The following is a 27,364-nucleotide window of genomic DNA, read 5'->3' as shown; positions in this document are numbered from 1 at the left end:
GTGCCATCAAATTCTTTACAGCATAACAGTTCTGCTGAGGGGGAAAGGGGGAAAGATACTCATATTAGACAGATAATTTTTCTAATAATATTGTATCATTTGTTATGGATGCTTTAATTTTGTCATCAGCCGAAAGCTGAAGAATCTACTGAAGTTATTAACTAGAAAAGAAGTTGGGGAGATATACAATGATACTCTAGTCTAGAAGTCCAGTGTCTCCCAAAGCACTTAGCATATAACTTCCAAATTCTTGACACGGTCCTATTCAGATAGTGATCTTTTGCCTTTCCCATTCCCTATTGCTTTGGGGAAGTTCTCATGTGAACATCGAGTGATGTTCCACTGTGATGGATTTGTTTTGACGACAGTCCAATCTTTCACACTCCCTATGTGGAAATGTGAGTTTGCAGGCCCCAGAGTTCCCATGAAGTAGCATCTGAAAGTAGCAGTGTGCATTACTCGTGCCTCAACAATAAATAAGAAATCTAGAGATGTGATAACAAACTGATTGGTGCTGATGCTGCACAGGGCTAAGATCAGAGACGCCTTCATTGAGCTGAGATGCATGGGTCTCAGACCCAGCTAAACTTTGTGTGTGTGTGTTGTTTGTTTGCTTGTTTCTTTGGTTCCTTTTTGAGACAGAGTTTTGCTCTGTGTCTGAGACAGACCTTGAACTCTCTTTGTTGTCCATGGTGGCCTCAAACTTCCCATAACTTGCTTCTGCCTCCCAAGTGCTAGGATTGTAGCGTGCACAGAATGTTCAGCCATTGGCCCATCTAGGAATGTTCCCAGCCTAGGAGGAGCCCACTCCTAGATCCTTTGTGGCACACAGAGGTTGGTGAAGATGCTGAGGACATCGAAGCGTTCTGTGACCTCTGGACAGAGTGACTATGAGTGCTCGGGTGACACCCACAACCCTTTATAGCATGTACTAAATACTGCTGTTTCTAAGAATTATAATGCCTTGTTGCTACTGGGTTATTACGAATAATTTTTAGCAAATGCCCAGAATACTCAAAGAAGCCCTAGAGGAGGAAAGAAGAAGTACTTCAGGGACCAGCCACTCAGCCACCCAACTACACAGGAAGATACAAAATAAAAAATAAAGAGTAGTGTACAGAAATAGAGAAAGATAAAAGTCCAGAGACAAAAGATAGACGGGATAATGTAAAAAAAGCTAGAAGTTACCAAACAATGTCTGACCATTCATAAGTAAGAGGTCTCTGTGTATGTGATTTATTTGGGAGCTGGGTGGCGGGCCCCCAAAAGAGTAAAAGCTAAGAGTAAAGAGAAAAACAAACAGGTTAATTTGCCTTATTTACTTATCTTGGCCGCAGCACTGAGAAAAGCCAAGGTAGGATAGCTAGGAGGAACGGAAGCAGGAGCTCTGGAAGGATCACTGCTTGCTTACTGGATTTCTCTTGATGGTGTCCTCAGCCTGCCCAGGAGTGGCCCATCCACCATAGCCTGGGCCCTCCCACATCAATCACTAGCTAAGAAAATACTCCACAAACTGCCCTACAGACCAGTCTTAGGGATGCATTCTTTTCAATCCTTGTCCCCTCGTTGACTTAACTCTAGCTTGTATCGAGTCAATGCAGAACAGCAATGAAAACAGGACAAGGGTCATGGGACTGTTAAGAAGGGAAGATCTAACATGAATGAATCCAGTTATCATCCACACCTCCGGTGGGCTTCCGCCACTCACACTCACCCTTTTCCCGCTTCAGTTTCTTCTTGGTTCTCTTCCTGCTGCCTCTTGCAGCCTTTGCAGCCTCCCAGGGCCTTCCCAGCTCCCAAGTTGTCACCCCGGCGGCAGCAGAGAAATGGTCCCCAGTACCAGCTGACTCTTTAGCTACCCAGATTCCCTCAGACTCCTGCATCGCACTGCAGTTTACTGAGTGCTCATTTGTTCATCATCACTCAGTAGCTGCCTCCCTCATCCGGGTGGACATCATGTCAGAATCAGGACACCGCTTCCTCTGGTACTGGTGCTTCAAAATAATCGCAGTGAATGAATGCCGTTTCTAAATCAAAGATACATTGATTCAAATCAACACAGCTGCTTATCCCCGTGTGTGTGTACGTGTGTGTGTGCGCGCACGCACGCACGCATGTACGTATACATAGATGTACAGATAACAGATTACCCCAGCTCCCCTCACAGAGTATGAAAGAATACCGATGAATTGTTACTCTGGTTCAAACAAATATCCAGTCTGAATGTGCTGGAGGTTACCATCCAAGAAAGGACAGTTGCTTCCTTTTCTTTTTAATGTCTTCAACAAAATAAGCGTGGAACAAATTAATCAAACAGCTTTTCCAGGCCTATTTTGAGCGGGCAGACTGTTAACTGAAGAGGAAGGCGGAAACTGCGAGATGTTTCCTAGATAGATGCCTACAAGTGCTACTAGTCTGTATCCCGCAGCCGACGAGGAGCTGTGCTTCAATCCAAGACTCCAGCCTAGAACTCCTTCTAGAGTTCGCCCAGTGATGGCTGTGACGGGCTCTGATCGCCACTCATGGTGATGCCTCACCAAAGCACACGTGGCAGCCACTTTCTCTGGCACGTTTCTCCATCCTGTAGTTCCAGCTTGTTTGGGATGTCAGTCATCTTGTTTCACTCACTCATGAGTGCATGGACCTGAGTTTCTGGGATTTTCCTGGTGGAGCATGGGTCAAGCCATTGCTTGCACTGGTTTATTTTCTCCAAAGAACATTGTGTTCTTCGTCAGTATTTGTTTCCTATTTCTCTTGACCATTTCTCAGGAATATCCGGGCAAATTGCAATGCCTGTGGACCATGATAGCTTTCTGTAATAGTTTTTAGCTAAAAGTCAAAAGAATGAAGTGTGTGCAGTAAGAGATTGTCACCGCGTCCTTGGAGTGGAACATGACTTTGTAGAGCATACTCTGGTCAAGGAATTAAAGATGAGCAGGCCTGCTTAGCTGTTAGCCTATTGAACCTGCCAAAAAGAAGGAACCTGGTGCTGAGGGAAAGCACAGGCGAGCGGATCTCAGAACTAACATTGCCTCTACTAGCTGAGTTTTCTCCCCTTCTTCTTGTCAATTTGTCGTCTGAAATTTAATTTTTTTATTATTAACCTAAACACTTCTGTGATGGCTATCTTATAATCTGTACTGTAAGTCCTTGCTGAAATACAGTTATGTTTATAATGTCCTAAAGATGCCTTTTAGTTTCATTCATGCACAACCAAGAATGCTCCATGTCCACACAAGAGTAGGAGAATGACTTCCAGTTCCAGGGAGTGCCTGGGATAGCTCTGTGAAGCCTGCCTGAACTTCGTTTATCGCTGGACAGGGGTAAAGAGGTTAGGAACTTGATACAGGGAGGGATGGGAAGAAGAAAGGAGGGAGGGAGGGAGGGAGGGAGAAGAAAAAAAGAAAGAAGGCAAAGGGAAGAAGGAAGTGAGGGAGGAAGACCAAATAAACCCATAAAGATTACTTAATTTTGACCTCATGTGCTAAGTGCTTAGAATTCACTGGTAATATTTTTTTTGAATCGACACCTTGATTATTTCTGGGACACAAAGACATCTAAATATTTGCAAAAGATCATATAACTTGGGAATGAAAGATCTAGAACTTAAGCCCAGGGAGCCTGCTGCTATGTTACAGGGTGTGATTTTTGTCCTGTACCAGGCTGCCTCTCACAGGACTTGGCTCCAAGTAAATTGTGTGATGGACAAATTCATCTAGGTTGTTCCTTTTGCAATGACTTGAGATCACTTTTTCTCTTTGAACTGCGAATTATTAATCATTATAGTCAGGAGGGCGGTCTTTGATGCCTCGATTAGCGTGTTTCCACCATGGATGGAAATCTGCATGACATTTTAAATATATTGAGGAGAAATTGATTAACAAATTACTAATCGTGGTAAATAAGGGGAGCCATGGAATTTCTAGCTGTCTTGCTAATATGTCTGTGTCTTCAAATTGATTATTGTTCTTCAGTGCTGGGGTCTAAGTATAAGTCAGCAGGTAGCACTATGTATTGATCTAAACACGCTTTGTTTCTCAGATCAGGGGATAAATAAGGATGCACTTTAAAATCACTTACGGTTTAGGAGGTGATACCATTAATCCTTGAAATGACAGCAAATCAAGATGATTGTGTCTGTAGGGTTTAATTTATTAAAATTTAATTTGCTCCTGTGCCTTGCTCCAGTAGCTCCTGTGCTAGCAAACTAGCTATAATTAGATTAGCAGCCTGCTCAGTGCTGGCGACAGCCTGTGCCTCAGAGAGCATGTGCTGGACTCGGCCTGTGCCTCCTCCTCATTGGCTGGCGTTGCTGCTCACCCGCTTGATAGGTTTCCACAGAATCGGTATGCTGCATTGGAGCTGTAGATCCAGAGGCACTGTGCTGTGTTCTTGCCGAGCAGAGGCGAGGCGCTTGGGTGGTTGTATTAAAGAAGGCATACGACCCGGCAGAGCAGGTATTCTTTGTTGCAGAGACTCGTGGATCAGGACCTTGCAGCTAGCTGCAGCGGGAGGTCAGTGAAGGAGTCTCAGTTCACGGTAATTGCTTGAGTCTTTCTCTCTCTTATGAGAACACAGCCATGCATGAAATGAAGCGTGCTCGCTCATAGTGTCGTCTGTCTCATCTGCTTGGGCTTTGTGGACGCTGTGTCTGCCCCTGGGTTCCGTACTGACACACATTCTCACGGGCTGCTTGCCTGGTAGACAGCTCGCCTGCCCAGGAAGGAGCTTTGTTTTCACCTGAATGCAAGGGTGCATGTGCCTGGGAGCGATTCTTATTGGTTCTCTTCTGTCCGGGAAAGCTGATGCGGCTTCCATGTAGGTGTCTTTGTTGGTGCATGTCAGGACTGTTGCCTTCACTTTGAGTCCTGACTCCTGAATGATTCGAAATTAAGGAGAATTTAGCTGGTCATACTTTACTTAGCGGAAGGCAAAAGGCTCCTGATTTGTCGTCTGGCTTTTAGCCGGGAAGCACTGTGCTATTGTTTCTTCACAGATGTGTGCAGCCTTCATTTTGGATGTCTTTCTTTGTCTTACCTTCTGTAGTTTTACTGAAGCATCTTTAGTACAGGGAGTGTTAGCAGAATACCTTCTGCGAAATAGACACACGCAGGTGTTTCCCAGCCACGCCTGAGGAAGTGTTTGACCCCAGGCTTTGTTTAAAGGATGACACCCTTGCTGTTGAAACCTCACAGTATAGAGATGGGGTCTTACCACTCTGACCGCTGCTCAACGTTTTTGCTTCACTTTAGGACTACCTGGTTTATTTTCCAGACAAGGCAATAAAGAATCTTAAATTCTGTGATAAAGGTAACCTACCATAAAGGAAAAAAGAGTTAGCAAGAACAAGGGTCCAAAATCCTCAAAACCAGCTGGCCCTGTCATGGGTCCAGAACCCCTGCTTCCGTTTGAGTCCTTAAACTTGAAACCTGATGTCCTTCCCTATCGGACTGCAGACTGTACAGAAACTTGTGTCCTGAGTCACCAGTCACAGGGCTGGCTGGCGGCCAACCATGCGTCTGCTATCAGCAGATAGACAGGCAGATTCTGAAAACTGTCCGCGACTGTCTCCTGCTCCTGAAAAGCCGAGGCTGCAGTTTATATAGTCTGTACCATAACTGCCGTCCTCCAGATCTGTGTCCTGCTTCCAGCAGGTCAGCATGGAATCTTTGGCAGCCCCTAACTCTGCCTCAGCCCAAGCCCTCACTCCCAGGTCTTTCTGGGAGAGAATAAATTATCCAGTGTTGGCATTCACTCGACTAACAGTTCCAAGAGGAACGCAGGAGCCCTGTGGAAGTTCAGTGGGTGGTAATGCAATGTTGAAGGCTGTGAACCTTTGAGCAGTGATATACCTACAGTCTCTGTGCCCTGAGGCGGTGGGGCAATGTTTTCAGCTTTGAGACACCCTGCGTGGTGAAAGGAACACAAAGCCATTCTACTTCATGTGACACCCCGGTGCAAACCCCATCAAGCTCATGTGGACAGTGCCTACCCTGGTTCACTCCTGGCCACTTCAGGGAGGGCAGTGTCAGTCAGGATGGTTTGGTTTTTTTTTTTTNAAGGGAGGGAGGGAGGGAGGGAGGGAGGGAGGGAGGGAGGGAGAAGAAAAAAAGAAAGAAGGCAAAGGGAAGAAGGAAGTGAGGGAGGAAGACCAAATAAACCCATAAAGATTACTTAATTTTGACCTCATGTGCTAAGTGCTTAGAATTCACTGGTAATATTTTTTTTGAATCGACACCTTGATTATTTCTGGGACACAAAGACATCTAAATATTTGCAAAAGATCATATAACTTGGGAATGAAAGATCTAGAACTTAAGCCCAGGGAGCCTGCTGCTATGTTACAGGGTGTGATTTTTGTCCTGTACCAGGCTGCCTCTCACAGGACTTGGCTCCAAGTAAATTGTGTGATGGACAAATTCATCTAGGTTGTTCCTTTTGCAATGACTTGAGATCACTTTTTCTCTTTGAACTGCGAATTATTAATCATTATAGTCAGGAGGGCGGTCTTTGATGCCTCGATTAGCGTGTTTCCACCATGGATGGAAATCTGCATGACATTTTAAATATATTGAGGAGAAATTGATTAACAAATTACTAATCGTGGTAAATAAGGGGAGCCATGGAATTTCTAGCTGTCTTGCTAATATGTCTGTGTCTTCAAATTGATTATTGTTCTTCAGTGCTGGGGTCTAAGTATAAGTCAGCAGGTAGCACTATGTATTGATCTAAACACGCTTTGTTTCTCAGATCAGGGGATAAATAAGGATGCACTTTAAAATCACTTACGGTTTAGGAGGTGATACCATTAATCCTTGAAATGACAGCAAATCAAGATGATTGTGTCTGTAGGGTTTAATTTATTAAAATTTAATTTGCTCCTGTGCCTTGCTCCAGTAGCTCCTGTGCTAGCAAACTAGCTATAATTAGATTAGCAGCCTGCTCAGTGCTGGCGACAGCCTGTGCCTCAGAGAGCATGTGCTGGACTCGGCCTGTGCCTCCTCCTCATTGGCTGGCGTTGCTGCTCACCCGCTTGATAGGTTTCCACAGAATCGGTATGCTGCATTGGAGCTGTAGATCCAGAGGCACTGTGCTGTGTTCTTGCCGAGCAGAGGCGAGGCGCTTGGGTGGTTGTATTAAAGAAGGCATACGACCCGGCAGAGCAGGTATTCTTTGTTGCAGAGACTCGTGGATCAGGACCTTGCAGCTAGCTGCAGCGGGAGGTCAGTGAAGGAGTCTCAGTTCACGGTAATTGCTTGAGTCTTTCTCTCTCTTATGAGAACACAGCCATGCATGAAATGAAGCGTGCTCGCTCATAGTGTCGTCTGTCTCATCTGCTTGGGCTTTGTGGACGCTGTGTCTGCCCCTGGGTTCCGTACTGACACACATTCTCACGGGCTGCTTGCCTGGTAGACAGCTCGCCTGCCCAGGAAGGAGCTTTGTTTTCACCTGAATGCAAGGGTGCATGTGCCTGGGAGCGATTCTTATTGGTTCTCTTCTGTCCGGGAAAGCTGATGCGGCTTCCATGTAGGTGTCTTTGTTGGTGCATGTCAGGACTGTTGCCTTCACTTTGAGTCCTGACTCCTGAATGATTCGAAATTAAGGAGAATTTAGCTGGTCATACTTTACTTAGCGGAAGGCAAAAGGCTCCTGATTTGTCGTCTGGCTTTTAGCCGGGAAGCACTGTGCTATTGTTTCTTCACAGATGTGTGCAGCCTTCATTTTGGATGTCTTTCTTTGTCTTACCTTCTGTAGTTTTACTGAAGCATCTTTAGTACAGGGAGTGTTAGCAGAATACCTTCTGCGAAATAGACACACGCAGGTGTTTCCCAGCCACGCCTGAGGAAGTGTTTGACCCCAGGCTTTGTTTAAAGGATGACACCCTTGCTGTTGAAACCTCACAGTATAGAGATGGGGTCTTACCACTCTGACCGCTGCTCAACGTTTTTGCTTCACTTTAGGACTACCTGGTTTATTTTCCAGACAAGGCAATAAAGAATCTTAAATTCTGTGATAAAGGTAACCTACCATAAAGGAAAAAAGAGTTAGCAAGAACAAGGGTCCAAAATCCTCAAAACCAGCTGGCCCTGTCATGGGTCCAGAACCCCTGCTTCCGTTTGAGTCCTTAAACTTGAAACCTGATGTCCTTCCCTATCGGACTGCAGACTGTACAGAAACTTGTGTCCTGAGTCACCAGTCACAGGGCTGGCTGGCGGCCAACCATGCGTCTGCTATCAGCAGATAGACAGGCAGATTCTGAAAACTGTCCGCGACTGTCTCCTGCTCCTGAAAAGCCGAGGCTGCAGTTTATATAGTCTGTACCATAACTGCCGTCCTCCAGATCTGTGTCCTGCTTCCAGCAGGTCAGCATGGAATCTTTGGCAGCCCCTAACTCTGCCTCAGCCCAAGCCCTCACTCCCAGGTCTTTCTGGGAGAGAATAAATTATCCAGTGTTGGCATTCACTCGACTAACAGTTCCAAGAGGAACGCAGGAGCCCTGTGGAAGTTCAGTGGGTGGTAATGCAATGTTGAAGGCTGTGAACCTTTGAGCAGTGATATACCTACAGTCTCTGTGCCCTGAGGCGGTGGGGCAATGTTTTCAGCTTTGAGACACCCTGCGTGGTGAAAGGAACACAAAGCCATTCTACTTCATGTGACACCCCGGTGCAAACCCCATCAAGCTCATGTGGACAGTGCCTACCCTGGTTCACTCCTGGCCACTTCAGGGAGGGCAGTGTCAGTCAGGATGGTTTGGTTTTTTTTTTTTTTTTTCTCAAAAGTCCAGGTACCCCTTCTGTCTCTTCATCATTCTTGGCCTGACATTCCCCCTATTGCAGACATAGACAGAATCTTTCTGCCTTTTAAACCTTAGGTTTTGACACTCATCTAAGGAGGAATAAATTGATACAGTTCTGTAATTGCCTCATTTAGATATGCAGGGTGGATCGAACCCAGGGCCTAGCACATGCTAGGCAAGGGTCTGTCTCTGAGCTGTGTCCACCCGCTTCCCTCCTAGTCTCCTGGAATACTCGCTACCTTTCTGAGGAGGCCGCCTTAAAAATAGATTGCGGATGTCTTCCCCTTGTTTACTGCTGAGGCTCTGTCCCCTGTAAACTGTGGAGTGCCTCCTGTGAGCTGCACCCAGTCCTGCATTTCCTGAAAAGCTAGGGAGTAGTGGGGTCTGTTCTGGGGGAGTGGCGCTGAGCCTGGCTCTTCAAGAATCACCATATTTTAAGGAATTTCTTAAATCCTTAAGTGTAAATGTGTAAACATTGTTGCCTGCTGAGGGCCAATGATGCCAGTTAACCTGAACTAGGAGACATTTTTAATAGCAGGACGGAAAGAATTTCATGTTTTTGCAGTAACACAACATGCACTTTTACCTTCTGTTTTGTCCTTTTTTGTTCTTAATACATTAGAGAGAATCTATCCCTGAGAAAGAAAATGAAAAGGGATTTTTGGGGGGGGGAGGACACATTAAAAGTTTGTTCAGTCTCGATCGAATTCTCTAGCTCTTGAAAGGAAAGTAATAATTCTGACCAATCAATGTCAGTCAGTGTGAGCATGAAATACAGTGTTTTAAGGATTAAAGCATTTTTAGAACGCTGAGGCGTAGCTCAATTGGTCAAGTTTATGAGAGAGGCCCTGGGTCCAATTCCTAGTTTCTCAAAACCAAAAACAGATAAAACAGTTCCCATATTTGATACTTTCTCTTTTTCTTCTGGAGGCTTACAGTGACAGGTGTGGGAGCCAGCTTGGGACGCAGAAAGCATAGATACCACAAGACAGCAGGGCTGAGCAAGTCCTGAAAAACTAACTTTCAAAGAGAAGAGCAATGGGGAGTGCAGGCTGCTGGGCGCCGGGTTCCAGAGCAGGGCTCTCAGTGGCTCGTGACTGGCCACTCGGGTCCCTGTGAGTCCAAAAGAACAGGAGAGATGCCCTTTGCTGTTGATGACCATTTCAGGGTCCACCCTTTTGAAGCTGCCTGGATCTGATAAGAATCCGAATAGATTTATTCTTCTTTCATTATTCTACTCAGCAGTAAAAGGCATTTACCATGAGCTCGGCCCTGTTAGCTGTTTTTGAGGAGAAGATGAAAAGCCTCCGTCCCCTGCTGCAAGAAGTGTTTTCTGAGGAGCAGAACCTAAATAACTACGAGCCAGGAGCTCAGGAGCAGACCTGTGCTCGGTCTGGTGATGCCAGTGTGGCCGGCCCGGTCCCTGGGAGGAAGGGAAGAGGGCCTTGGAGACAGGAGAGATGCAGCTTCCTCCTCTGTAGGGAGGCATGTGTGTAGCCTCCTGTGTGTAGTCGGTTGTGGATTTGGAAGCATCACCGTGTCTTATTTTAGACGCTTAAGAAATGTAAACTATCGTTTACTACTCTGTGAAGTTGTCTCGGAACCTACGTGCGATTGCTGCCTGGAAAAAGTGTTATCATTAATGCCTCTGTATCGCGGTAGACGTGAAATTTTTTTTAATATTTATTTATTTATTATGTATATAACACTCTGTCCGTGTGCATGTCTGCAGCCAGAAGAGGGCATCAGACCTCTTTACAGATGGTTGTGAGCCACCATGTGGCTGCCGGGAATTGAACTCAGGACCTTTGGAAGAGCAGGCAATGCTCTCAACCACTGAGCCATCTCTCCAGCCCCATAGACGTGAAATTTTTAAGAGTTTATCCCGCTAATCTGAAAATGACCCAGGAAGCATCACGAAGACACTGTTATGACTTCTCTATTCTGAGTCATTCGGGGATGAGTTTGGGGTTTGTTCACAGTGCCACAAAGTACCCTCTCTGCTCTCGGATGCCAGCAGACTCCTAGTTTGTCTCTTATTCTCTAGAGACGCAGTAAAGCCCGGCCTCTAAAACCTGGTCTTGGACTGTAGCACTCTGCTGCGCCTGTGACTACGGCACCTGCTTCTCTGGCACTCGTAAAAATTAATTTCTGAAAATGCCATGTGCTTTAACTTTAGATGACCTTTAAGTCTGATGAGTTGGTAAGGGAGGGTCACTTTAGAGGTCAAGCATTTTTTGCTACTTGTATTATCTAACTATGTGTAAAATTTCTACATCAAAGTGGGTATCATGTTTACCTTCCCTGTGGCCTCCAGTCTGGGAGCCTCGTCAGCTTTGGCCTGGGCAGCCAGCAGTGCTCTGGCAGGATGACCTGGGCAAGCCCCTCTCTTCTTAGGCCTGGCATGTCTCATTGCTCCTTCCCAGCCTGCCTTCTCAGTAGATATTCTCCAAGGTTCTACCTGTCATCAGCTTCCTGTCCCTGCCCAGTACTTAGTGCTTACACTGGTCACTCACCTGCCATCTCATGTCCCCTCTCCCTTTGATCTTTTGGATTCCTGGCTCAGCAAGGCTGGGTGGCCTCTGGGCCTTCCTTGGCTTTTTTTCCCCCCCTCTGCTGAGAACCTGCTTCCCCAGGGTCTTTGATTAGTTAGTGGCCACAGCTCAGCAGGACTTTCTGAGGTGGTATCTGCTTTTTGTTTTGTTTTTCCTCCCCAGTCACTCCTCTTTGGGTTGTAAATTCCACCAGGTCAGATTTTTGTCTTAAACCCCCAGAGCCTTGAACAGCACTTGACTCCTAGAAAATGTTCAGTCAGGACATGCTGAAGGAGTTAATACGTGAATGAGAAAATGAACAAGGAAATTAGCTGTAGTGGGAAAGTCCTGTGGCAACCGGGATCTCTGCTCCAGCCTGCTGATGGCTTCTTACCCAGACTCCCCTGAATGTGCCTGGGTCTCCTGCTCTGTGCACGGTGAGCGCCAGCCAGCACTGAGGTTGTGTTTCTGCGATTTCTCTAACTTCACTTTGCCTGGTACTTCCTGTACTATTGTTCTTGTGGTTAAATTCTCTTCTAAAAACGAAATAAAAGCAGGAGTTGGAAGTGTAGAGGTGCCTTATAAATAAAATACAAAAAATAATGCATTTGTGTTACTTCCATGTCTACTGTCTAGTATTTAAATATCTATTGTCGAAGATCTCCTGAGTAAATTGGGAGCATGGGGACCATGGGAGAGGGTTGAAGGGGAAGAGGTAAGGAAGGGAGGGGAGCAGAGAAAAATGTATAGCTCAACAAAATCAATATATATATATATATATATATATAGTCAGATTTTTAATGGATTGCCATTTTATGGTGCTAAATATGTTTAATAATCTCCCTATTATTGCCAAATAAAAACACTAATAGCCCTCTCTTCCTGTGTTTTTCAGTTATTTCCTGCTGCAGAGCGCACTTTAAGCAAGGAAGGCTTTCTGGCTTCTGCCTGCATTCCATAAAATACTCATTGCCTTTTCGGTAAGTGTATGACTTTGCTTTGATCCGTTCTAAGTAGAGGATATTGATTGTCTCTGAAACCTGTGTCACTGTTCTATTAAGACAAAGAGCCTGGGGTTTCAGGTATTTTTGTTCTCAGTCACTAAATAAACAAACAAGCCCGTCAGGACCAAGACACCACCACCAGGGTTTCTCACACTTGCCTGTGTATGTGCTAATGATTACAGTTGTTATGTGCAATAGTGCTCATCACTAACCTCCCAGGTATTCAGAAGACTCCATTCATTGCCTGGATTTGGAGACAGTCCACAAAGTGAGCATCTTTGTCCCTTAGTGAGAAGTGGACTGTCTGAGATGGGGCATGAGGTGAGGAGTGGACCCTTGGAGCTGGTGTGGGAGCTCTGAAGGCCATCCTGAGAACCGGAGTGCCGAGACAGAGTCTGAATTCCAGCCCAGGCACTGAGATAGAGAGGACCAGATAGATGGTACAGACCAATCAAACCGCAGCCCTGGCCTATTCTTGCTTTCTCAGGGTAGCAGTCAGTTACCTTCCCGGGCCAGGCCATTGTGCAGCCCGTTATTAGAGCGACTCAGCTCAATTCTGTGTTCGTATGGTTAGAAAGATTCAACTGTGTGTCACATCACATATCAGCTGGGCTATAGGCACCAGATCTCAGCCCTGCCTCTGGTCAATTCCGAGAGGGTCAGATCAGTGTGTAACACTTACTTAGAGTTCTTTTTCATAACCATTTGCAGTTCTCTCATAAATGGCACACATTTTTTTCTTAAACGCTGCAAGATATATAAGAAGCATAAGTTTTCTCTTGCCCTTGACTTTTACCTCCCTGTTCTTTATTGCGCCTCTGTATCACTGACCTGCGTTCCTGCCTGAGCGCATGCACTGTGGGTTAGCAGCGGAACGGGTACATAGGTAGCCATGGCACCAGTGTTTCCCATTGTTCTCAGTGGTGCATTTGAGATGACATTGTTTTACAGTGCTCACTCGGTGTTTGAAATGACTCCTTGTTCGCAGAAACTAAAACGGTGGGGGGAGGGGTGAAGTCATGAAATAATAGGATATAAAATGATCTTATCAGGCTCTTTTCTTCACTTTTTTTTTTTTTTTAGTTTGATTATTTCAGAACATGAGAACCCCTGAGCATGCGACCTAAGCCATTTTTAAAAGAGATGAGGGCGCCAGTTACTGAGAGGCCCTCCTGAGGCCACTTTCAGGAAACAGGCTTCAAGGCCCCTTTGTGTTTAGTTTCTTGCTATCTTAATCATATTTGAGTAACTGATAAAGTCAATTTCTCCTTGAAAAGTTAACTTTTTAAAAACTTCTGTGGGGTAGATTGTAATCCTTTCATATCGCGCCTACTAAATGCTTGATAAGTCACCGGGAGTGAACACAGCCCTTGCACACTTCTGTATTAAGTTCCCCTGACTCGAAAGTGATGCTAGTCCCCGCCCCCACCACCCCGCAAACACCTTTACTTCTCTGGATCCTCCATAAAGATCCCTGTGTCCCCTGCCGTGACTCAGCTTCCTTTCACATCGGCACCACTCTGGCACCGCTGGCTTTTCTCTTCCCAGAACAGCTCTTTGCCAAGAGAATGACTCAGAGCTCAGGTTCCCTAGCAAAGTCAGCTGGGTCTCCCCTTGGGCCCTCTCAGCTGACCTTGAGCAAGGTCTCCTCAGGAACTAGGGCAGGTCAGCAACTGTAATGAGACTCTGTGCCTTTGGGCCAGCCAGAGCTGTTTAATAGGAGGGAACAGATAGGCCATTCTCTTGGAAAAGCAGTTGGGGTTTTAGATGTTTGTTCTGGAGAGGTTTCTGTAAGAGATGAGGGCAGATAGTCTGTGCTTTAAAAGAAAACTCGCCTACCCAGAACAGAAAATGTAACTCTAATTTTAAGGATTTAAAAACATTTCTTCTGAAGTTTAAGGATAGTTGATTATAATTACTAAGTTATTAAGATATTTGGCACATTTAAAATGCCCTTTAAATCAAGTAAAAGACTAATTCTATTGCCTTGTGTGCGTAGTTGTTAGTCATTTGGGGGCTGTCTCCATAGAGACAGATTGTGATCACTGTCATGATCAGTGTAGTCACTAGATCCTTCGCAGGAATCTACAGCAAGGAAGGCCAGGCTACATTTGAGCCGGTAATGTAGATGTGAGCACTGTGCTGGAGGTGACTCATACCACATCTGTCCATCACACAGGCCCTGAAAAGAAAGTCCTAGGAGGGGTATGGTGGTGCACACCTGTAATCCCAGCACGCCAGAGGCAGAGGCAGGTGGATCTCTGTGAGTTTGAGGCCAGCCTGGTCTACAGAGCGAGTTCTAGGACAGCCAGTACTGCTATACAGAGAAACCCTGTCTTGAAAAACCAAAGAATCAAAACAAAACAAAAAACAAAAAAAGAAGAAGAAGAAGAAGAAAGCCGAAGAATATTCATGTGTAGATGAGGGAGGTAGGGCTATGTTCACTAGCTTCTCGACAATATAGTAAAATACCTGGAGTAATTATTATACAGAGAAAAGGTTTACTTTGGCTCAGAGTTAGGCGGTTCTGGTCTGTGATGGGCAGACCCATTATTTTAGGTGAGAGCACCATTTGGTAGTGAAGAGGAGCAATGACACAGCGATATGGGCCCCTTATGACTAAGAAGCATAAGAGGAGGAAGAGGGTGGCTTCCCGCAGTCCCCTGAAAGTCACTCTTCTAATGACTTCACCCAGCATATCACTGCCCAGTGCCGTCCCCTGGGAATCAGGCCTTTGACACAACAGGACTATGGAGAGCATCAAACATCCAATTCATGCTGTAGCAGGGATCAAAGAGGTTAAACCTCAGACCAAAGGGCAACCTTGTGAGTAAACCCAGGGCTCCAACGTCAAACCTCCGTAATCTTGACACCAGTTGATCTCTCTACAGCAAAGGAGTGATTAATTCCACTGACAAGTTGGTTGTGGCGATTTGTGCAATGAAGAGAACAGGACGGGAAGGTTCCAGAGAAATAGGACTGTCCAGTTTGCTATTAGGATGATCCCACGTGTTTATGAAAGGGAAGGAAGAGACCATAGAGTTAAGAACTGGTAGGTGAGACTGGGAAGAGGGCAGGTATGGTGGCTGCAGTGGTCCAAAAGAATGCAGCGCTCCTTGTTTTTTTCCAAAACTCTGAGGTGTCTATTGGCGTTTCTCAGTGTGGAGTAAATGAATGTTCTGTATACTGAGATGTGCAGAGGACCACATGGTTGGCAAGTATCCTCCCCACTCTGGTCTTTCTCTTTCCATGACAACATAAGATGAAAATATATTAAAAACTCGGTTTTTTAAAAAATAAAAAAAAGTTGCTTTAAAAATAAACAAGTCCATTCTTGAAGGTGTGACAGAAAACCTGAAGGTAGTTCTCGCTGTATTTTGTTGTCTTTGGGAAAGTCTTCCTCTGGGCCAGTGGAGGAGACTCCACCGTTCCTATGCCTGCTCCTTATACTCTTTATACACCGTCTTGAAATGCTTACATGTTAGCTCTTCCTTGCCAGCATCTAGAGTCACCTGGCAGGTGGGGTGTGCACGTCCGGAAGGGATTGATTTTCTTCATGAGGATGATTGATGTGAGAAGAGCCGTCGTAGCTGTCAGACCATCCGCGAGGCAGGGGACGCAGGCGGATGTAAACTAGAGAAGGTGCACTGAGCAGCGGCATGCGTTCATAGCCGTCTGCTCGAGATTGCGGGTGCTGTATGACAAGCTGTTTCCAGCCCCAGTCCCCCTACTCTGAGGCAGAATCAATCCTCTCTCCTTAACTTGCTTTTGTCAGGGTACTTTCATCAGAACCACAGTAAAAGAAGCGAATACAGTGGCTCTGCCTCTGGAGGACACATCCAAAGCCACACTCTCATTCCATCCTTGACCAGACAGGCAACTTTCCCTTGGCAGTCAGCGGGGAAGCCCCCCTCTTGAGAAGAGAGAGGCTCATTCTGATCTTCACACACTGTCCCTTCAGCCATCAGGTCCTGCTGACCCTCCTCCGAGGCAGCATGTGCTGTGACCATCTTCCTTCCCAGAAAACCCTGTCACTGACTTAGCCCTGTGCCTGTATTCTCAGACCAGCTCAATAATCGATTGGAAATTTTTATCATCTTTTTTTCTCTGTTCCTAACTTATTCAGCAGAGTTACCTATGTGTTGATAAATTGAAATTACAGAGCCAGTGCTTATCTAACATCTCCAGTCTTATCCCAAGTCACTGTCTGCAATTTCTCTGTTCTCTGCATGCCTGGCTCAGGGAAGTTTAGGGTTGGCTTCGTGTGTGTGTGTGTGTGTGTGTGTGTGTGTGTGTGTGTGTGTGTGTGTATGCATGCGTGTGCATGCGCATGTGTATATGCATGCATGTGTGCGTGTGTGTAAACATGTGCCAGCACATGTACTTGTTCCTGTGTGTTATCAGAATCTACGAATACTTGACCATCCAGAAAGTCTGTAATTCATATAACGAATGTCTTTACAACTTATCGTGAAACGTGCTTATTGGGCGGCTTTCTGTTTATCGCAGTCCCTGAGACAGGCTACTTACAAAGTATGGAAAAGTCTATTTAGCTCATGGTTTTCGAAGACCAAAGGCATGGCACCTGTATCACATTCCAGCTGTAGAACTGTCTGTAAAGGTGACGGTGAAATCAGTACTTTCTTCAAGCCTCTGTGTGTTTCTTCTCAAATTCCATGATAAAATCCTCTCAAAACTTTCCATTAAAACTATAGACATTGACTCAAAAACCTGAGAGAACACAGTGGGGCAATCGTGACTTTCTTCTCACCCTGTGGGTTTGACTAAAAGCCCTAGCATCTTTTGAATCCTCCAGCATCACAGAGTCCTATGGACGTATCAGCCTGCTGAAGTGGGTGGAAGCAGTTTGCATTTGCAGCTCACAAGTTCTTCTGGAAATGGAAACTATTCAGCAGTGCAGAAGGAGAGTTGATGTCACTTCTTAAATGGCCATACTAGAGTGGCATCTTAATGGACCTGATACAGCAAGCATAACCGGGGGTAGCAACTTTATTTCCTCTGGAAGTCACAGAGAACCCTGTCAGCAGAGAAAGCTGCAAGTATACCTGAGCCTGAGTCAGGCCCTCTGAGGAAAGTTCCACTTCAGATTTCCCTCCTGAGGAAGGTTCTTAGCCTTACATTTGTAACTGCTCAAGACAGCATTCTGTGCACTCAGGCCCTTGAAAGAGGGTGCATGCCTAGTCTGTTAGTCTGTGAGCTCCTAACAGGTACTGATCAAGACCCCTCTGACAGTGTAGCTCATTTTCTCTGCAGCGTTTTGGTAGCTGATAAACACATTACAAGTAACAAGCTGGTTTTTACTCTGGATCTGCACATCTGGCTCAGTAGAGAGGATTTCAGATGTTTGGGACTTCAGTAGGACTTACGCAGGAAGAGGGGCTGGTGTTTCTCAGCTGCCTCTCTCTATCTCTCTGACAGCAGCAGCTTGAGTCAAATTCAGCAGCTGGGGCTCACATGCCAGCCCTGAGATGTCAGTGAAAGGGGGTCACTGCAGTCCATGGGTGCAGCAAGAAAGGGAAACAGTGAGGTCAGAAATAAAAAGGAAAAACAAAAGACATCAGAAAGCTCACATTATTTATAGATTGTTATCCAAATGTTCGTTATAGTATATCATCCAAGAATTTAGCTAACTTAAGTCTGTTTTAGGTACCCTACCCACAGGAAGAAAAAAATAAAAAACTAGTAACTGTAAGATGATGGATTGGTCTGTTTGGTCCTGGACAGTCACCGTCTTATAACCTCGTGTTGTATACTCCAAATGCATACAACCAAATTGATTTTAAAATAAAATCTATTTATAGGACTTGAGGTTAAACTTTGGATGAGTCAAATGCCACAGCAACCAAAGCCCAAGTGTCAGTGACAATGTTCTTTGCAAGGCTTGGAACTGCCTGTCTAGTATTTTCAGGGCTCTGTGATCTATCCCCAGCACTGAAAGTGGGAGGTGGTGTGGAGACTCTTAGGATCCAGATTCAACTGAATTCTATATTTTTGTTTAGAGTCCAGCTCTTTTGGAGTTGAGATTTTTACCTCCAATTGGCTATTTCCTTTGTGTTCAAAGGTCTCACCATTCAGACTGGATTCTTTATGAGTTGCCTTCTAACTGCAGACTGGGAAAGGTCTATCTCAAAAGTACACACATCAAAGCTCAAAAATGGCCTTCCCCATTGTTCACACCTCCTCTTGGCTTCCAGTTGCATGTAAACTCACACTTCATGTGTCCAGTGCTGGCTACACCGCTGGTTAAATGGAGATTCTGACTTTCTTAAAACAGGCATGAAAGATACGCTTCTAGTTCAACAATCGATGGTGTATTTCTTTAATTTAAAAACTTACTTTTATTTGGGAAGAGAGAGTGATGGCCCTTCACTTAAACAATGAGAATCTTAGAAAACTGATATGTGACTTTTATAATCATCTTAAATCCAGGAAAATGTGTAAGTTTTCCTCAGGACCAAGGGGCTGCACATTTGATTTTAGGAGGTTTGAGGAACTGTCCAGACACATTTCTCTATCTATTAACTATATGAAGACTCTTCTACCCCTCCAGTAGCCATGTCCGTGATGCGGCCTGCTGCTGGGTTCTCCAGCAATGGCTTATCCCAGCTGCTGTCCCTGGGCACTGGCCACTCAAATTCATCTGTCTATAGCATCATTTTTATAATGGGATCGCTGGCCCTCTTAAGGGCAGCCAACAAGAGTGTCAGGCCAAAGTGTCCTGCCTCAGTTACAGCCTTTGAGATTCTTATTTTTAGCAGCCTTTGGTTACTTAGCATTTGAGTAAAAGATATGATTTGAGCATGCAACTTTAAATCTGCTTTAACCAATGGGAAATTAGGAGATCACTTGAAGATGTTTTTACCAAATTTCTAGCATATTGGGATTTCCCATTGTACCTTGGAATGATAGTTGTTATGTGTGTTTGCTATGCACCTTATTAATTTAAATGCACAGTTGTGTTTTTGAGTACTCTATGATGATTGACACTTGCACCTGGTTGGTACCGTTATTTTTAAGACTGTCGAAACCTGGCTTTGAAGTATTGTATTAGTCAGGGTTCTCTGGAGTAACAGAACTTATAGAATAAATCTCTCTCTCTCTCTCTCTCTCTCTCTCTCTCTCTCACACACACACACACACACACACACACACACACACACACAGGGGCTTTATTAGAATGGCTTACAGGCTTATAGTCCAGCTAATTCAACAATGGCTGCCTAGGTACAGAAGATGCAAGAATCCAGTAGGTATTCAGTCCATGAGGCTGGATCTCTCAGCTGGTCTCCAGTATATACCAGAATCCCCCCAAAAGTGGGCCCTAGTGCCAGTGAGGGAATGGACTTGCTAGTGAGGGTGGGAAGAAGTAGGCGGGGGGGGGGGGAGAGACAAAGAGAGAGATACTCCTCCATGTCCTTTATATAGGCTTCTAGCAGTAGGTGTGACCCAGGTTAAGAGAGAATCTTCCCAGCTCAAAAGATCTGTATTAAAGGTGTTTCTTCCCACCACAAAGATCAGAATTAGAAGTGGATCTTCCCACTTCGAATGATTCAGTTGAGAAAAAAAAATCCTCAGAGGCCTCCCCAGTCATTTTTGATGTTTTAGTTAATTCCAGATGTAGTCAAGTTGACAACCAAAAATAGCCATCTCAAGTGTTGTTATAGTTCAGACGAATAAGTCACCTCTTCATTGGCGTTTGGCCTCATAGATCAGTAGGACCACTGTGCACTTAAGAAATCCCAGAGAGGATGTCACAGTTGTTAGAAACTTGTGTGGCACTGCCAGGGTGAGTGACATACTTTACAGCTACCACCTCTGGGCTCTAGCCCCCGCATTTGCCATGGTGGACTGGGGTTCCTTAAGAGAATATGTCAGGACTTGTATGTTTCCCAGTATGGAGAAAGGGATGTTACTAGATGATTTACTCAGGTGTCAGTGGCTTACAGGGTATGGCAGGGACAATTATTGAGTTTCTGTTTTGCTTTGCCTCCATTGGCAGTTCCCAGGGGCTGGTCACGGTCGATAGCTGGTAATGTGGACTTGCTCACTTAATTCTGACAATAGCCATCCATAACTGGGTAATCAACAGGTAGAATTTAAGGTTTCAGCACACCTTGTTTGGTGCCAGACCTTTCTCTTTTGTCACCTTGTCACCAAGCAGCAGAGCAATGGTTCCTGATCTCTGCAGCTTCCCAGCTCCTGGAGGTAAGCGTTTTCCTCTGGTTTGGAACCCATAATTGTTCAGTAAGATTAGATTTCAGGAAGGTTTTTTCTGAACCAAGAAAGTTGTTGCAGATATCCACTGCCATAGTTTGGATATGAAATGCTCTGATTTAAATTTTAAGAACCCACAGGCTGAAGTTGTGCTCCCCAGGCTCTGATGGGCTGGAGGCTGATGGAGCCTTTAGGAAGGGGAGCCCAGTGTGAGGCGGCTAGGCCATTAAGGGCTGTACCATTGCCATGGGACCCAGATACTTTGGTAAACTGTGTCGTCGATGCTTAAAACACTGTGGGAATTGTTCATGAACTGAACCTTTGATACTGTATGCCAAGACAGGACAGAAACAAAAGCCAGTGTGCCGATCATCACTCCCACGTTAGGCATGGTTGTCGTATGTTCTCAGAGAGATTGTGTTCATGTCCTCAAGGTCCATGGCAGAGCTGTCTAGCTTTCTGAAGTCCAGCTGGCTGGTCAGAGACTGCCAGTACTTCAGCCACTGCTGCGATGTGCTTTGTTCGTAGGCTTGTACATTTACTGAGCCCTCTCAATAGCCTTGAGTGGCAAGGTGTGGGTAATGGTCACCTCAGCCTTGAAGATGAGGCAGTGCACACACAGGGAAAGGTCTCCTCTAGAGTGGTGTGGGTCATAGAAGGAAACCTGAGTTGCAAGTCCATCTTTCTCCCTGCTCATCACAGTTCCAGAACTGGACACCTGGAGCCAGGGCTGCACCTGCTTCTCAATAGTACAGGTGAATGTCATGCTACTGATGGTTTAAGACCCAGATGCCTGGAGTGGAGCCTTAGGGGATTCCAGGAAAAAAATCAGGATTCTCCAGCTCTGCATCAATCTGTCTTACATGCTGTCTTTCCGTGTCATCTATGCTCTAGAGCAGTGGTTCTCAGCCTTCCCAGTGCTGAGACCTTTATAATACAGTTCCTCGCATGGTGGTGACCCCAACCCTAAGATGATTTCATTGCTACTTCATAACCGTAACTTTCTTACCATTACTAATTGTAATGTAAGTATTGGATATGCAGGAGATCTGATATGTGACCCCCAAAGGGGTTGGGATTCACAGGATGAGAGCTACTGTTCTAGAGAAGCCTTATACAGAAAACGAAACAGAAAAACCACATCATCATCAACAACAAAACCACTTTGAAGTCACTGAGCACTAAGTCATTACGTCCTAAGCTCTCGAGGGGCCAACAAAAAGGAAAAAAAATCAGTGAAACTAATGCAGGCATGAGACAATTGTCATTGTGATATGGTTTATAAAATTAATTTGCAGTTTCCCAAAAATTATAATAATTGGCTAAGGTCAAAAAACTTGTCGAGAGGTAACATTTCCTAACGTCTAGTACTCAGTCCCCAGTACCTTGGGTGGCTTAGAGGGATGTCAAATAAATGCTGATAAAATGGAATTAAAGGAAGTTTTATATATTTTAAATAATGCATAGGTTATATCAAAATTTACCCCATTCTAATATCCTCAGATTATAAATAAATTTAAAGAATGATCATAGTTTAGTTAATCCATTAAATATCACTTTATTGCATGTATGTGTGTACCCAGTCTATATAAAACATCTTGTTTCTACCCAGTACTCCTCAACTGTCAACATTATTTGATGAATTTGATAAACTGCCCATTCTGAATGGTGTTTTAAGTCGTATACCTAGCTTATAATCCAATAAAATAATATTTCTAGACAAGATAGTTTATCTTTCATAGTAAAATTCTGAACTGTGAATTCCATTTTCTTACTATAAAAGGTTATCTATGTTCCCTTCATTTCTGGGAGAGGTTTGAGTTCAGAGATTGTATATGTTTCTTGTTGCAGGATGCTGTCAGTATGGATTCTCAGTGTGATAAACCCTGTGATAGTTCTCCCACTTCCAAACTTTAGGAAGGTTTATGATTGCTGGCTGAGAGTGCACCCTGGAAACTGTGTGCAACTATACATCATCTTGAAAAATGCCTTCATGCTTGGTGGCAGTAAGGGGAAGGAGCATCAGGGTGAAGCTGAAGCAGTATTTTGTCCTAAAATTATTGAGGACAATTTTCTTCTAACCCTGGCCTTGGGTTAGAGGGCTTGCAAGGACTGTGCTCATCAGCTGCCTTGCAACCAAGATCCCTTGTAAATCTGCAGGGATTTTGCTGCTACAGCAGTTTTATACTCTCGTGTGCATAAATACTTCCTCTGACAGCAGGAGAAAACAGTGTCGTGCATATTCCTCTGACAGCAGTAAAAACTCTCAGCGTGGCTCTGAAGTTTTAGGATGACAATCAAATGATCCCACAAGGACAGGAGAAGAGGAAATGAAAACCTTCATAGCTGAGTGGTTTTATCTCACATCTACTGTGGGGTCTGAATCTTGCCTGTCACAGGCACCTCCTTGCATCATCCTCTGGAGACGGTGGATGTTAGTATAGGGTCATAAAGTATTTGGTCACCTGAAGGTTGGCTGTGTGTAGGCTTTTATTACTACAGTACTGAGGAAGTAGGGGTGCTTCCTAAACTTGTCATTTGCATTGGGGATCTAAAGGTAGATGGCTGACATTTTTATCTGATGAATGATTTCCATTGTGCTTCTGAAATAGTGTCTTCGTGTCACACTAACTCATCTTACGACTAGATTTACTTATGAGGGCTTGGTTGCATTTCCCTCTCAGTGGAATCTGGACTCACAGGCATGGCCTTCTGCTAAATAATGAAAGGCATTTCTTTCCTTTTTCACTCTTTCCTATTAGATATTATGATTTTGCTTTAGAATTCAGTTTCCTGTGATAAACAGACCACAAACAAAAAGAAGACTCAAATTAATGACAACTTAAAACAATACTTGCATAGACTAGGGTATGGCCCCCGTAGACTCATGTATGTGAATGCTTGGCCTATAGGGACTGGCACTTTGAGAGATATTGTTGGAGTGGGTTCGGGCTTGTTGGAGGAAGTGTGTCACTGTAGGTGTGGGCTTTGAGGTCTCATATATGCTCAAGTCACACCCAGTGTGACAGTTCACTTCCTGTGCCTGCCTATCAAGATGTAGAACTCTCAGCTACCTCTTCAGCATCCTGTCTGCCTCCATCCTACCTTGCCTCCTGCCATGGTGATAATCCACCCAGTTAAATCTTTTTCTTTATAAGATATGTGGTGGTCATGGTGTCTCTTCACAGCAATAGTAACCCTAACTAAGACAGAAGTTGGTACTGAGACTTGGGTATTGTTGTGATAGGGCTGACCATGTTTTTGTTTGGAGGAATTTGGACTTTGGTGCTTTGGGTGAGGAAAACAGCTTTAATCACTGCTTCATGGGCCATGCCAGTAGGAACATGGAAGACAGTGTTGCCCAGGGTGATTTGAACTGCAGGGGCCTGGTTCAAGAGGTTTCAGAGAAGAATTTTACTATGTTGCATAGAGATCATATTCGTGATATTTTGATGAAGAATGTGGCAACTTTTTGTCCTTGTCCAAAGAGTCTGCCTGAGACTAAAGGGAAGAGATTTGGATTAATTTCATTGGCAAAGGAAATCTCCAAGTAGACTTGTATGCATTCTGGTATGAGGTTATTAGTGGTAACTCTAATGAAGATTTATAATGAAAAGGAGCAAGCTGAGAAAGGAAAAATAGGAAATGTACAATTTGAGGAGAAAGAGCACCAGGAAATAGAGTGGAGCTAAATCCTGTGTTTAAGGAGATAAACAGATTAAGAAATGGATTAAAGGAGTGGTACCCTTAGGGCAAGAGCCTACTCAGCTAAATCTCCAATCTGTGAAAAGGAACTAAAGGAAAGTTTGGAGCGAGGTATGGTGGTGCCTACCTTTAATCCCAGAACTCAGAAGGTAGAGACAGGTGGATCCCTGAGTTTGAGGCCAGCCTAGGGAAGGAAATTTTTGAAATCAGAAAGTATAGTTGAGCAAGGATGCCATGTACCAGCCCCAACAAGCAGCAGAACTTGGCAGCTTTAACCGTATGATTCTGGCTTTAAAGACAATGATAGAAGAAAGGGTTATAGAATCTCCCTCTACAACTAAGGAAAGCCACTAAGGCCAGACGTGCAGCTGGGGCATCCTTGTGCAGAGGGCCAGAGAGGCTATTGCATGAAGCTGTGAAGGTGAAGCCTGGATTTCCTTGGAGACCCCAAGATGTTGGAGATGCCAGAGCTGTGGGATACCTGCTGAGGAGAGCTGCTAACAGGGAGTGGAACCAGTCCAAAAGAGAGAAGTGTGTTGTAGTCAACAGAGCTGAAAGGAGCTGGAGATCTGGAGAACATTTTGACATTAGACATAAAGATGCAGAATTTGGAGTTTGCCCACCTGGTTTTCAGTCTTGTTTTGGTCCAGTATTTCCTCATTATCATCACCTTCCTCTACTTTGGAATGGCAGTGTATGTCCTGTGCCGTCATATGTTGGAAGTATGTGATCTGTGTTTTGATTTTGATTTTATAGGGGATTACAGTTAAAGGATTCTGTGACTCTCTGAAGTGAGTTTGAACTTTAGACTTTTAAAGATCGTTGAGATTGTGATAGACTATGGGTACTTTTGAAGTTAGACTCAACAAATTTTGCATTATGTTATGACAGCAGACATTTGGTGGGCAGGGGATGGCCTGTGGTGGTTCAAATATGTATAGTCTCCATAGACTCATTTGTTTGGGTGCTTGTCCCATAGGGGGTGGCACTATTAGGGAGTATGACCTTGTTGTGGGAAATGTGCCACTGTAGAAGTGGTTTTTTGGGGGTCTCATACATGCTCAGGCTATACCCAGTGCTACAGTTCACTTCCTTTTGCCTGTGGATCAAGATGTAGAACTCGCAGCTCTCCAGGTACCTAGTACCCTGTCTGCCTCCACCCTGCCTTGCTTCCCATCATAGTGATAATAAACTAAACCTCTGAAACAGTAAGCCAGTCAGTCCCAATTAAATATTTTTGTCACCAAAACATGCAGTAATCATGGTGTCATTTCACAACAAGAGAAACCTTAATTAAGACAACATTCTTTGGGGGAAAACTAAATATTATGCATAGCCTATACATGGGCTTTGAGAAATATTATAGAGATTGAATTATTTATTATAATGGTTTAAATAATTCTTTTTACTCTAGACTGTAAGGTAACTTTTAAAGGAAAGTATTTCCAAGACCAGAATACAACTCAGTGCTAGAGTTGGCACAACATCTACAAAGTGCTGGGACTGATTCTCCACAGGGAGAAATAGAGGCAAAGACATAGAGACCTGGTGTTTGCCATTCTGACCCTGCTTAGAAAAGTTTGCCTTTTATGCATGTGGGATTTGGTTTCCATCCCTCTTGTGTATCAACAAAATGGGGTAGCACACCTCCAGGTGGCTAGCTTGATTCTAAACAAAGCTCAAGGTGTATGTGCTATTTAAAACATTCCTCAGTGATCTCATTTCATCATTTGTAAAGATAGATGTGAGTCATCCCCCCAGGCAGTACACACACACACACACACACACACACACACACACACACACAAACAAGCACACACAGCCTAGAATGGGATACTGTCCAAACTTTAATATTAGTAATACTGATAAATAGCATCAGTAATTACGATGTGTAACCTTGCCCTTCGTAAAATATTACCAAAATGTTCTCATTAATCCTCACTATGGTCCCACCGGACAGATCAGAAAGCTAGAGCTGGGTTCATCCCTGTGGTTCTGTCTTCTCCTAAGACGGGTAGGCTTTGTAGGCCGACCTCTCTTCTGAGTGAGACCATGTGCTAATCCTGCTCATTGTTTCCTCATATCCTGTCAGTGTTGCTCCAAAAGGTGACATGGGAAACAAGGATGCCATTGTGTGTGTCCCCAGTAGGAATGGTGTCTGAAGCACAGCAGAGTTGACTCATTTCTTTGAAGAAGGATGCCCAATGAAGACTCCTGCCCACTTCAGGATGCATATGGCAGTCTCCCTCTGCTTCCAGCTGTGTATAACCCCTGCATGATGTGAATGGAGGGTGTGCATGTCCCCACTAGACGTTAATCACTCATCTCTCCACATATAGGAAGTTTCTGGGGGGATCATGGCCACTCATTGCACATGTGGGGTTGCAAAGGCCCTGTCTTTGCCCCAAGAGTTCCTTAGCAACAGAAGTTTGCAATCAGGTTGTCTGTAAGTCATAGAATGGCTTGAAGTGAATTTTGGGTATTGCTTTAGCACCAGTGCACCCCCCAAAGAATGCATTGCTGGCTTCCTGATGGTCTTAGGCAGACCAGAGAATAAGGAAATATTTAAGATTAAGTAACTTTCAAGTATTAATGCCAACTTCCCATCTGACAGTCTTATAAGAATAGAACCCTACCCCAAATTATTATTGGTACTGACCCTGAAAATCCAAAATTCAGCTACCTCTTTTCCCTTTGTGTGGTCTCTGGGATACAAGAAATATGTGAACAATCTCTCCACTGCAAGGCAACCAGTTCCCATGGAAACAGCTCAGTACTTTATAAACCTTCTGGCTAGTTCCTGGAATATGAACTCTATACTAGTTCTAAAAAACATAAAAATTCATCTAGAATCAGACTCTGATTTTATTTCTTTCAGAAGCATCCATATAAAATTGCAAATATCAGGATGATATTAAGTGTGCTGTAACTAAGGCAGACCTGCTATCACCAGGCGGGCTCAACTGCTCTTGCACCTGACTGAGGCTAGCGTCTCACAGCACTGCTTTAGGCTTGGTGGGAGAACATCTGGAAGAATGTGATTGTATTTAGTCAAACTTTACTGTCTTTGCATTATTTTGCGCTTTGGA

General features: G+C 44.5%; 1 protein-coding gene across 5 annotated transcripts in view; it reads left to right on the top strand.

Annotated features, from left to right (window-relative positions):
* Positions 1 to 27,364, top strand: part of Fam110b (family with sequence similarity 110 member B) — a 132,528-nt gene that overhangs the window by 59,826 nt on the left and 45,338 nt on the right. For 3 of the 5 annotated variants that reach the window (XM_050164387.1, XM_050164394.1, XM_050164400.1), the window contains one exon: positions 12,227 to 12,311. The gene's annotated coding sequence lies outside the window, so the exon portion shown is untranslated. Of the gene's footprint in view, positions 1 to 4,397; positions 4,540 to 7,096; positions 7,249 to 12,226; positions 12,312 to 27,364 lie in introns of those variants that run through there. The other 2 variants (XM_050164409.1, XM_050164402.1) reach the window with 2 other exon arrangements.

This window comes from Alexandromys fortis, unplaced genomic scaffold (assembly GCF_014885135.2).
Source record: "Alexandromys fortis isolate MF-2015 unplaced genomic scaffold, M_Fortis_MF-2015_v1.1 scaffold_18, whole genome shotgun sequence".
Lineage (NCBI taxonomy): Eukaryota > Metazoa > Chordata > Mammalia > Rodentia > Cricetidae > Alexandromys > Alexandromys fortis.
Note: the sequence above shows the minus strand (reverse complement) of the source record. Positions and strands in the feature narration are given on the sequence as shown.